We start from the raw sequence: 12,324 nt of genomic DNA, 5'->3' as shown, positions 1-12,324 counted from the left end.
GAGCTGTTTCTAGGCGACCGACAGGTTGGCCGTATATCATGCGCGCTCTGGCCTCGTGCTGCGGCAGCCTCCTCCTGACCTCTTAATCAAGCCGAGAGCTGGGGCACAGAGAGGAGATACGCGATCACTTACAGAAACACCCAGCTGGCGTCAGTCCCACAAACCATCTGCCTGTCTCGCTATGGTCAGACTGACTGTCTGCTAATGCCCGCTTCTCCTATGAGCCATTTATATATTTCCCCAGCCTTTTTTAAAAAGTGGAAAACAAATAGCATTATTGGACGTGCTCTGCCTGGCTGCAGCTGTGAATCACAGAGCTGGAAATCAGTCCAAGACAGAGTCAGACTGCACATGCTTTGCTTGGTGGGGGAGAGGCCCAAACTGCTGATCTAGCCTCATCTGATCTTTGATATTTTATTTATCTGTAAATTTGACATGGCCCTGTTAGGAAACATCTTGCTGTTGTGCATTTTCCCATTCTTTTTGTGTTTCCAAAGGGAAGGGGCCTTTGCTTTAGTCATAACCCAGGGTCAGCGTTTCTTCTTGGCCTTGTCAGGAGGTAATCAGTCTAAAGGCTACAACTTGAGAATTATATACAGCTGGTAGCGGCAGCGATGGGAGAGGGGTTATAGGGGTTTGACATAATTCCCCTTGGCTCTCCACTGCTTATCAGAGTCAGAAATAGATCACAAACACAGAGTAGTAAACAGAACCAGATGAACTTGGGGTGGGACCCTTGCCCATCATAGCTATTCCATTCAACAAGGACTGTGTGAGTCCCCGGTGGGGAGAGCCCATCACACCCTCTGAACAGAGGGTGCACAATCCCCATATCTGCAAGGTAACACTCTGACAGTCCAGTAATCATCCCATCAACAAGTCAACATCAACTCTATCCTCTATGCCTGTCTTAGTTTGAGTCCCCCCAGAAGCAGACCCTTAGATAAGAATTTGAGTGCAAACCATTTAGTCAGGAACTGCAGGCAGCACCAGGAGAGAACTGAGGAAGTAGCACAGGGAGAAAAGGCAGTGAATAAAGGGTGCATCATTTAGCAGCGACTGCCATGGGCCACTGGAGCCGAACTCTCAAGGAAACTCTGGGAAATGGTGCAACATGCATACCTCGGGACCATGTCAAGGAGCGAGGGAGCTGGGGTGTTTATACACCAACTCCCTAGGCCATTGGTTTGAGGGCTGCTCCTAGGGAGTGAGAATTCTTTGAAACTCTGGCCTGCCATATATACAAAGAGCCAGTTTTCCCCAGGTGAGGCTGAAAGAAGGGAGCCTTTAGGCATGGAGGTGCAGCTACCAGCAGTTGTAAGATAGCTGGAGCCCACTGAACACTTCAATGAATATAGGCAGGGCCCTGATAGGACCTGCTGCAAAGCCTGTTCCTAAGAGAGGGTGATCTGGGGGTGCAAGAAGTTAAAGATACACTTTCTGTGTTCTTCATGCAATCAATCTGGAAGAATAAAACTAACAGAAAAAAACCTAGCAGAAAGCAATCCAATAATTAAATGCTAAATGCCATAGTAAAGACTGAGAAAAATAGAATTTGGAAGGAGGAAAAATAACTCTCTGATTCAGGACAAACAATGAAACAGAAAAGGACTCCAACTTTAGGTTAATGCTATAGAAATTAAGCTTTTTAAAAATCTGGCATTAATTTTGTGTGTTTATTATTATTATTATTTTGGTCATTTGCATTGTTCTCTCCAACACCACGGACTGGAAAAACAATGTGCTTCTTTGTGAGTATTGCTCCCAGGACAGCCACTCTGTGGTGCTAGCAGCAGGTCACAAGCCAAAGCCATGAGTGGCTAAGATGCCAGCAAGACAAGGGCAAGGTCAGACATGTGAAAAATGGCTGCAGGATAAGGGTCAAGAGCTATGATGCTTACCTAAGGTTGGAAGTGGTGTTTGAGGAATTCTTCCAGCAGCAGCAGAGATGGGCAGAGATTAGGATTCAAGAGGAGGCAGCATTTTTCTCCTCTGTAGTGTAGAGGCCATTACAGTGAGTGCTTGGACAGCAGCCTGGCCCAGGTGACCCTATACTTATCGTTCAACCCTGGACACTGTTGAGAGCAGGAGGAGGCACTGTCAGTAACTGCCCTGAAATAACTGGAGCAGCCAGGACTGTCCCAGGCCTCCCCCTCTACCTCTGATGGTGTCTTCTTCCTTTTCACCTGGAAGTTCAGACCTACCTACGCAGCCTCATTCTTCCTGGGAAGTCCAGCCCTCAAATCCTAAGGTCCCACTAGCTGTCCCCAAAGCTCCTTCTCACCCTCTTTCCCTTCCCTGGGGATGGACAGCAGGAGGCTCCCCTCTGCCTCCAGACATGCCCATAGCTCTCCGGCACCCCCATCTCAGGGCCAGTACCAGGGTGAGGCGAGTGAGGCACTCATGTCCAGCACAAAATTGATGGAGGTGACAAAAAGCTCAGCAATCAAGACAAATCAGCTTTCAATGCAATATTTTTTAAAAATCAAACTTAATGCCAAAAAAAAAAATCCATGATGAGCAAAATGTCAACATTTTACATAAAGACAAGATCAGTAGTAGTCCTGTGCTGAGCCTGATTGGAGCCCAGAGCAAAAGGAACAACTGGTAATACTGATCTTGTCTTTAGGTAAAAGCTTGCTGTTTCATTCATTATGGATTTTTGCATTAAAATGGCATTAAAATATTATTTACCTTGATTCTTGAGTATTCTGGTGATCTCTTAAATTTTGTGCCTGAGGCTAGTGCCATTATATATAAGTGACAATAGCTGCCACTCGGGGATCTGCATGAGGTGGGGAGGTAGGATGTAACACACACCTTGTGTTCCTGATGCTCCTTCACTGAAAACTGCCCTCTCCCTCATCCAAAATTCCCAGAGCAAGTCCCACTTTCTTCCAGAATCAATGAAGCTTAGCACTGAAAAGACCAACTGAAACATTCTAATCCTCAACTTGCTTTTTTTTTTTTTTCCACATGAAAATCCTAATGCACATTAGAGTAGTTAAATGACCCAGCCAAGTTCACAAAGCTGGCTGGGCTGGCATCCACTCATTCATTAATTTAACAGATGTCTATTGTGCATCTGCTGCGTCCTCTGTCCTAGACATTGGGAATAGAATAATGAACAAAGGAGACACTGTCCCTAGTCTGGTGGAACTTATATTCTAGTGTGAGGAGGCAGGTAATAAACAACAAAACACAGATACACACATACATCAGACAAGAAAAAATTAAAGCAAGGGAAGGGACAAGAGAGTGATGGAGCGAGATAGAGGGGCTTTTTATTAGTGTAAGATGGCCAGGAAAGGATTTCTGATACAGCGGCTTTGAGAAAACACCTAGATAAAGGAAAGGAAAGAGGAAGCCAGGTGGGGGAGGGGAGCGGTGCTGGGAGTGAGTTCTAGGCCAGGCTGTCTCCATTTTAGCACTGTTGACATTTTGGGCTGAATAATTCTTTGTTGTGGGGGGCTGACCCGTGCATTGTAGGATGTTTAGCAGCTCCCTGGCCTCTGCCTACTGGATGCTGGTAGTACCTCCCTCTCAGTTGTGACAACCAAAAGTGTCCCCAGACATAGCCAAATGTCCCCTGGGGGCTAAAATCTTCCCCAGATACGAACCCCAGGGCTAGGCAGAAGACGAGGAAGTGCAAAGGCTCCGGATAAGCCAGGCTTCTCCCAGCTCAGAGCAGCACCTTCTGCAGCCGTCAATCCCAGCCAGCCCCCGGCACCCACAGCTCTGCACAGTCCGGGCCACCAGGCACAGTGCTTGTCCCCAACTCACTTCACACTGGCTGTTGGTCTCCTTCCATCCACAACAGCAAAAGCTCCCTGGGGGCAGGAGTCCAGCCTCTCATCCCTGTACCCCGTGGAGCCCTGGGCTACTCAGTAAGGTGACCACGTGTCTGTATCCCTGTCTGCTCCTCCATGGTGGGGATGGAAGTGCTCAGGGCTCAGGGCCAGCTCTAGAGAACAATGCGTTCCCAAGCGCAGCCCCACCCCTCTCCCCCGTGAATCACCCTCTCCACCTACTGAAGGGTGTGCAGCTTTCTCAAAGGGACAACATGTGATGAAAGTTCACCTTCCACTCAATTAACCTTGAGAGAGAGGGTTTTTTTTTTTTTTTTTCCTTTTCTTCCCCAAGAGACTTTTTTTTTTTTTTTTTTTTGATGACCTTTTTGAAGCATCTTATTTCTGGGCAAAAAGCCAAATGATACACTCTCTTCCCAGCTGCAGGGCTGTTGCAGATTTTCAAAGCTGAGGTAAAGACAGCCTTTGGAATAAATGCAAGGTGGGCAGTGGAGTTGGGGAACGTGAGGAAATGCCTTATTATTCCAGCCGAGATGTGTGTACCTAGAGGGACGGAGCCTTCGTGGAGGACGTGCCTGTAGGACCTGTGAGATGCAGGGACCTGGAGACCTCGGGGCTGCCAGGAGCTCCCCGCAATTAGGAAGCACGCATGAATACAAATTTTAAAAAATCAATTCCACTTTGGGTGAAAGTTGAATATTAATAAGTCATAACAAAGCACATCTTGCCTAGTACTTTACAATATGCAAAGGGTTTTTTTTTAATATTTAATCTCATTGAGTCTCAGATTTAGCTATCAAATAAGACTGAATCTTATTTAAGAGTGGATCAATAGAATACAATAAATAGCAGTGGCCCTTTTCCAGCCAATTTGTTAGACAATGATACCCGAAACCCCTCCTACCCATCCCCAAAACCACCTAGGTTTCAATTCTGACCTTGCCACTTACCATCTGCATGATCTTGGTCAGGTCGCTTTACCTCCTTGTGCCTCTGTCTTCCCCTCTGTAAAATGGAGATCATACGAGCAGCCGACCCTGGGGTGTGGGAGGAGAAGGGGCTGTCCACTGGGTAGCTGAGGGTCAAGAAACAGGAGCAAAAGTTCCTGAGAGAGGTGCAGGGAAGCTGTGGACACTCACGAGTGAGCTCTCCTAGGATGCAATATTGGGGTTCTGCTCTGGATGTGAGGGGGCTGGAAAGAGCCTGGGCTGGGAATCTCAGACTTCAGCCCCCCCGAAAGGAGATAGACCCAGAAGAAATGCCTGCCTGGTGGACACACTTCTGCGTAGCATCTGCCATCTGCAGCCCCTCAACTGGAGCCAACAAAAGCTGAGCAACATAAAGGAGCTTTCTGGAAAGGGTTTGTGGCAATGGACATTCATGTAAAGGCATCTCTTAAGCCCCGGCCATGCTCCTTAGTCTCCATTTGCTGTCACAGGGTCAGGGACCAGTGATTTGTCTTCCATGAAAATGTTCTTCTCGGAACATTAAGAAAGGAAGTTGGCATCATAGCAAAACCCAGAGTGGCTGGCAGCCTCTGGGCAGGGAACCCCACATGCAGACAGTGACGCTCAGGAAGAGAAGCCCTCCCTGCAGGCTGTGGGGACTCCACACCCCCAAATCTCTCCACTCCCCAGCTTAAGAGTCTTCTTTTCTTCTTGGCATCATGTTTGAAATGACCAATGAGGAATGCATTTGGTTTTATAAACACCTCTACGGGCCCATCTGCCATTCCCCCCTCAGTGGATTAAGTTAGAACTGGAAGAAAGCTTAGAACATATCCAGCCCTGCCTCCTTTTACAGAACAGGAAGCTCTGATCCAGAGAGACCTTTAACTTGCCCAAGAGCATATTTACTAGACACGTGACACTCTCTGAGTCCCAGAGTTCTCATGCATTTGTGGATCTACGACAGAGAGAGTCACATGTCAAAGTGAGTCTGGGTGACCCTTCCTCATGACGTTTTACAGTTCCAGTAAAATTAGAAAACTTACAAAAGGCTGGTGCAATGAATATGCTGATGTACACAAAGCTGTACTTGGGAGTACAAATGTCAGCAAAATAGGACAATGATAATGAGCTGTTCTCCAGATAGCGAGGGAAGTCCTAAGATGGAAGCACTGTGTGTGGCAGTCTGTTCTGGGTTGGTGCTAATGTTTGGGGATCCCTCAGTCTGTCAGTGCAACACGTCAGCTGAGTGGTTCCAGAAGAGTGACGGTCGAATCCAAGTCCTCCAGCAATGGAAAGGGCACCAGCCCAGCTCGGAGACACTAACTTTGCATTCACCTCCCAGGCCTCTCCTCTCCCAAGCTCTGGCAAATGAATGTTCTTGGGTGGGGACAGAAAGGGACACCTTGTCAGCCCCAAAGTGAGGGTGCCACTGGCGATGCCACTGGCATTTGCTGAGCCCCATCTCCACCTCCATGGTCTATGCTTATTGGACCTTGTTTCCAGGTGCTCCAGGGGAGGATAAAACTCTGAGCTCATGGCTCCCTGTTTCAAAGAGACATTATTTGACCTTCAGAGAGCTTCCCACTTGGCCACACAAATGCCCAGTGTGTCTTCTCAGCCTCAAACTGTGTGACCTTGAGCACATCACCTCCCTGGCTGGGCCTCGGGTCCCTCAAACAAGAAAAGAGGTTGGTGAGTGGTCAGGCTGAAAGCAAATGTCACCTGCAACCTGCTGTTCCCAGAGCCTCACCTGGTGCTTAATACGTGAAGCTGCTCAGAAGACGTCTGAAGAATCAGGGCATCTTCAGCCCCTTCCTGTTTGCAAATGTTGGGACTGGATTTGGAAGCCAGAAGCTCTCGTGCCATGACCTCTCTCATTTAAATGTGTGGCTTGGAGCACGGCTCTGAGGGCGGTCCCCCATTGAGCCTTCCCGTGGCCACGTCTCCTTCCTCTGCCCCTTAGCCATGTCCCACCAGGCACCCAGGGTCATCATGTTGCCCCACCCAAGCCCACTCTCTTTGCTCAGCACTCCCCATATTCTAGACTCTTCCGACTTCCTTTAATACTGAAAACTGTGCTTTACGGCAGTCATTGGGTTCTGAGGGATTGAGAGACCACCATCATGACAACGGGAGTGATCTATTCTCTTCTCAGGAATATTCCATGTGAAAGGAAATAGTGCTGCCTTAACTCAGTGATGATTCTACTGTGGCGCCATTCAGGCAGCCACCACAACCAGGCAAAGGAGAGGAGGCAGAGGCTGGGAACCCTCGCTGATGGCACCCCACGTGTCATGCACTGACACTTCACCTGCCCTCCCCCCCACCACCTCCCTGGAGCACTCTCCCAAGGAAGTCTTCCTACTAAGGTGCCATCCCCACACATCCACACTGGCATTGCCCACTGCACCTTGGGGTAGGGGCAGCCCAGAGTTTGTAATCCAGGAGACCTTCCTGAGTATTCCTTAAAGCCCCCCATGATAAGAGACTTTTTCTTTGTGAAAATTCCAACTCACAGGAAAATAGGGTTGGCAGGTCTGGGATGTAGGAAGCTAAGAAAGCCCTGAAGAAGTTCACTCAACCAAACAACAAAGACTATGCACTACATAAAGAAAATATCAATAATATTTTACATATCTTAAATTAGTAATAATGGGTACTAATGAGTTTGGTACTATTAATTCCATTTACCATCCCTCCCTCCCTGGAAACTTTTCATGTTCTTCCTCCCCTGCAGTTTTAATGAGATACTTGCAAATCCGTTTTGCTTTGTTGCAGAAAATACTCACCCCAAGAATCATTTGGAATGAGTGGGCCTGGACCTTGGGTGTCTTTAAGATTTTATTGGTTCCTGCCTCCTGGGTCTCACTGTATGACTTGAAAGTTGGAAAGAGAAAAAGCTTTGCCTTGGCTTTATTTAAATTATTTGGTCAAGCTGAGTGGGTATTTCTCAAACCCCTTCCTAATACCTAGTGCTCCGGGTCCTGGCCCCAGACCCAATACGTCCTACCAGGTTTCAGCTCCTGCCCCTCACAAAGGCCATCTGAGGGCAATATTATTTACCCCAACTCATCTTTATTGCCTCCAAAAACTCACTCCTCTCTTCTAGCCACTTTATCCCTAATTTCTATTTCCTACCCCACCCTTCCCAGGTCCTTCTATTTCTTATTACTCCCCACACTCAAAATTATAGGTCAGAGTGGCTGTTGGTTGTTGAGCAGATGAGCAGGGTACACCTGAGTCTACTGGAAGCTGCTGTTGCCTTGAGGGAGTTTGCACTGTGGAAGGCATTATTGTGGTTGCCTTTTGGAGATGCTCTTTTGTGTTGAGGGACATTGGACCCTGTCAGGATGATCCTAGGCAGACAGGAGCTGCCTTCTTGGGTGTGACTGAGCAATTTATTAACGAGAATTGCATTTGTCTTTCTTCCTTCCCTGCTGGGTCAGCATTCTGAGCCACCCTTCAGTAGCGCAAGACCATACTCTCCTTTTTCCTTAGAACCTCATCTGCCTTATGAGGCAAAGCCCTGGGATCTGTCCCTCAACTCTGCTAGGAAGCTTCACACAGACGTTTGAGATCAAAGTGCCTAGAATAATTTAAGCTCTGTAAAGAGGTAGTTCTGAAGCAAGAGCCGTGTGTGTAGCCAGAGCGTCGTCATATTTAGGCGGAACCCGTCATTGCCTGAGAGACATGACATGAAGGGCAACCAAAAGACCTTGAAATTTTACCCAAGCTTATTTCCCTCACAACTGCCTAAAATGATATCCTTTGAGAATAATCATGCATTTGGATGAAGGAGCATCTTCAGGATATTTTTTTAAAGACAAAAATCCAAAAGGGATAGCAACTCATCAATTCTTCTTAATCACTGTGAATTCATGCTAGATTGTTTCCCTCCCTGGGAAAGTCTGAGGTAACATGGAGCCTTGGATCATTGCAGGTGGGAATTTACAAGGAGAGATGGAATAGGGTGGACACAGAGAGTGAGTCAAAAGGGTAAGAAACGAACCTCTCGATTTTCCCAGCCGTTGGTGTTACCTGCAAGAAACTCGGCCCTCTCCAAGCACCAGAAAACATCAAGTTATCATAAAAAGAGTGACAAACTCCAAGCAAAACCAATCAATGTTTCTGTTTTCATAAATCCGTAGAAAACAACATTTCTTTTTCCCTCTTCAGCAGTTTCAAACACAGGGCAAATATTTTCATACTACCCTATAAATCTAGAATCTGTTGAACTAGAGGGAATTTCCTCTTCAACTGTCCCCCATAACAGCATCAAAAAGGAAAATAAAACCTCAGTACAAAAGGCATAGACTTTTAGAGCCAGCTGACTTGCTGGAACCAAGGCTGGTTTCCATGGAGAGCCCACAGGCCAGAGTCCTGCATTCCAAGCAGGCGAGGGACTTGTACACCATCTAGCAGGGCCCATAAATTCCCCAGCCCTAGGGCCCCCTTGCGATGCTGCCAGGAAGGAGGTATATATTGTCCACTAGAGTCTGAGGTCTCTGAGATATACGATTTGAAACGTAGCCGAGGAAGAGCGTAGCCAAGGAGGCTGTTCTGACTATTCCAGGTAATTGAAATATATCCCTTTAAGTATGGGGACAATTCTGAAGTTTTAATTATTTAGTAGGAAAGCTTTCTAAATGGCAGTGCACACTTCCGTGAGAGCCGTGTGGTGGAAAGTGCTTTGGAAGCAAGAGCTTAACATTTGAGTCCCAGTTTCACACTTGGAATGCAAATCTATCTGCAGAGGTTTTGCAGGGTTTTGGTTTTGGTTTGTTTTGTTTTAACGTCTTCGGACTTTAATTCCCTCACCTGCAAAATGGGGTAATGCCTAATTTGCATACTTTTGTAAAATATAAATAAGTGAAGCACTTAGCAAACCTCTTGTCACCTGTTAAGCACTCAGGATATGATCTCTGTTAGTACCATTGACATCATTATGATGATTCTTTCCTTTTAAACAAAACATGCTGAGCATGTGTCAACTGTTTGCCTCAGGGTGATTGTATTTGATCAATGTCGATTTTTATAATACGCTCTGATATGGAAGGCCCTTGGGAGCCCAGGAAGTACTTAGGGAGGTTTAGCCCCCACCCGAACCCCAATAAACAAGCTCCTACACACTTGGTGACTCTGCTGCTTTCTTCCCGCGAGCCAGGGACCATGAATTCACCGTAGACAGCCTCTGCTCCCCTTGCTACCTCTCATCTGGCTTCTCTGTAAACCCAGCAAACGTGGAGGCAGCTGGGTAGAGTGGAGAGGGACAGGAAGGGCTCCATCCTCAGCAAGCCTGAACTCCACACCCAGCTTCCTCAGCTGGCAGCTGCATGACCTTGGTCTCCCACAGCCTCAGCTAGGGACATAGGTGGCCATGGTGGTCCCCACTTCATGGGCCAGTGGTGAGGATTAAGGGAGACAATCCGGGGGAAGCCTCTAACACAGGGTCTGGTGCGTTGCAGATGTTCAGCAAACAGCAGCTATCATTATTAACCAAGGTCACAGGGAAAGAACAAGACATTCACCTGCAATTTGACACCCAGCAGTGAGCATGATTTGGTCATAGCCAGGTTTGTAGGACATTCTAGAACCCTTGGTCATCGTTTTTTCCCTGCCTACTTCCATTTGCAGTGGTGTTTTCCAACTGTTCAGTGAGGTAGCACCACAGTGCACGGAGGAAGATCCCTAGTGGTGTGTGAGCCACTGAACCCATGGACACAAAGGTCTCCAGAAGAGGGTGCGTGTGTCGCAGCACAGAGGATATGGGCTAACCTGCCACGTGACGAACCTGGGACACATGGCGGGCCCTCGGCACAAGGCTTGTTGGCCCTGATTAAGCACTTTATGACAGCGCTCTTCTTCAGTACTGATGAAAACAGTGTCCGTGCTCAGAACCAGCAGAAAAGGCTCAAATCAGCCCAGGATGATTAGCCCCACACGTACTTTTTCTAAGCTCTCTGATTGCCAGGATGCTCTGTGATGTTAGTTGACTGGTTAGGAAGAAGGACGTATTTTTAAATAAATGAGATATCAGAACTCTAACACCTAATAACCGAGTGACCCAGGCAGAATCAGTTGTCTTCCTAAAAGCTCAGTTTCCTCGCTCGTTAAAGGATAATAATTCCAGCACGCCTACCCAACACGAGTGTTGTGAACATTTCATCAGGAGCCTAAAACCCAAGCTCTTGTCTGGCCTTTGCTACCAACTAGCTGGCTGATTTGGGGTAACTCAGCCTGTCTGGATCTCAGATTTCCCATCTCCAAAATGAAGCGTTTGGAATAAATAGCCTCACAAGTCTCTGATAGCTCTACAGCCCCATCAACTTGAGAGAGAGAGAAAAAAAAGAGAGAGAGAAGGTGTCAGGTCATAGCCGTGACTCTGTTTATGGAACCACCCAGCATCCACTAAATGTGAGGTCAGCCCCCAGCCTGATACCAGGCAGACTGTCAACTTTCACTGAAATCTCGTGGATCCATTACTTATAATATCTCAAATAAGATGATTCCAAAATCCACCTTTTTGGAAAAGAAACAAAGGAATAAAAGTCGGGAGGAGTGCAGTGCTGTGGGGTAATTTCTGTCGCTGCTCCTTGCTCGCCTCCGCAAAAGGCTACAAAGTCTGGAGGGACATTTGCAGATCTGCCCACTGTCATTTCCACTCGTAGAGCAGTCCATCTTCCTGGGAGTGTGTGTGACCTTTGCAGCTTGTCACATCCTGGGCACGGCACCAAGTGATCCTCTGAGGGGGCTGGCGTGGAGGAGCGGGCCCCGAGCCACAGGGCGGTGCAGGCGGCAGTTTCCGGGCCCCATGCCAAGCTCCAGATAATTGCCAGCAGCGGGAGAGAGGTGGTCGAGGTTGGCGGAGCCTGTCTCTGACAGATAGATTGTCCCCTTCTCGCCGCGGCAGCATCACGGCGGTGAGCAGGGGAGCAGAGCGAGGCAGAGCCAACATGCACACGGGAGGAGAGAGACAGACAGAAACAGACAACAGCTAGAGCAGTGACAGAAGGACAGGAGATGGTGGTCGCAGAGGTACCCGCTAAAGGGAGAAAAAGCAGGCACGGAGTGAGACAGACAGAGGAGGGCTGGAGACAGAGGAAGAAATGTGGGAACAAAGGAGAGAAGAGAAGCCCTCTCTGTCATAGAGCGTCGTCCCGTTGTGAACCTCTGGAGATACCTGGAGACTGCGCGAGGGAAACGGAGTCACCAGAGTCAACCGCACATGTGTGCAGAGGGGAAGATAAAAGAAAGCACACAGACGGGCTCCATGTCCCCCTGGAGCCGCACTGCCGCGGCTCTGGTAGCAAGGGGGGTGTCGCGAGAGCAGCCAGGCTGGCCTGGCGTTCTAATTTGCCTCATGTCTCCGAGGCCCAGGGCAGGGTCCTGGGTGGGCGCAGGCACGGAGTCCATGGCAGGGCTGGTCTCTTCTTCTCTCCGCCTCTGGCCCCCCATAGCAGAAAGTACCAGGTCATCCCGGACCTGGGCCAGGGGCCTCCCTCTCCCCCTTGCATCCACCCATCCTTCCCTCCCTCCCTCCCCCAGTGCCCACCTCAAGGGAACCA

Source organism: Eulemur rufifrons, chromosome 5 (genome assembly GCF_041146395.1).
Source record: "Eulemur rufifrons isolate Redbay chromosome 5, OSU_ERuf_1, whole genome shotgun sequence".
Lineage (NCBI taxonomy): Eukaryota > Metazoa > Chordata > Mammalia > Primates > Lemuridae > Eulemur > Eulemur rufifrons.
This window is presented reverse-complemented; position numbering follows the sequence as displayed.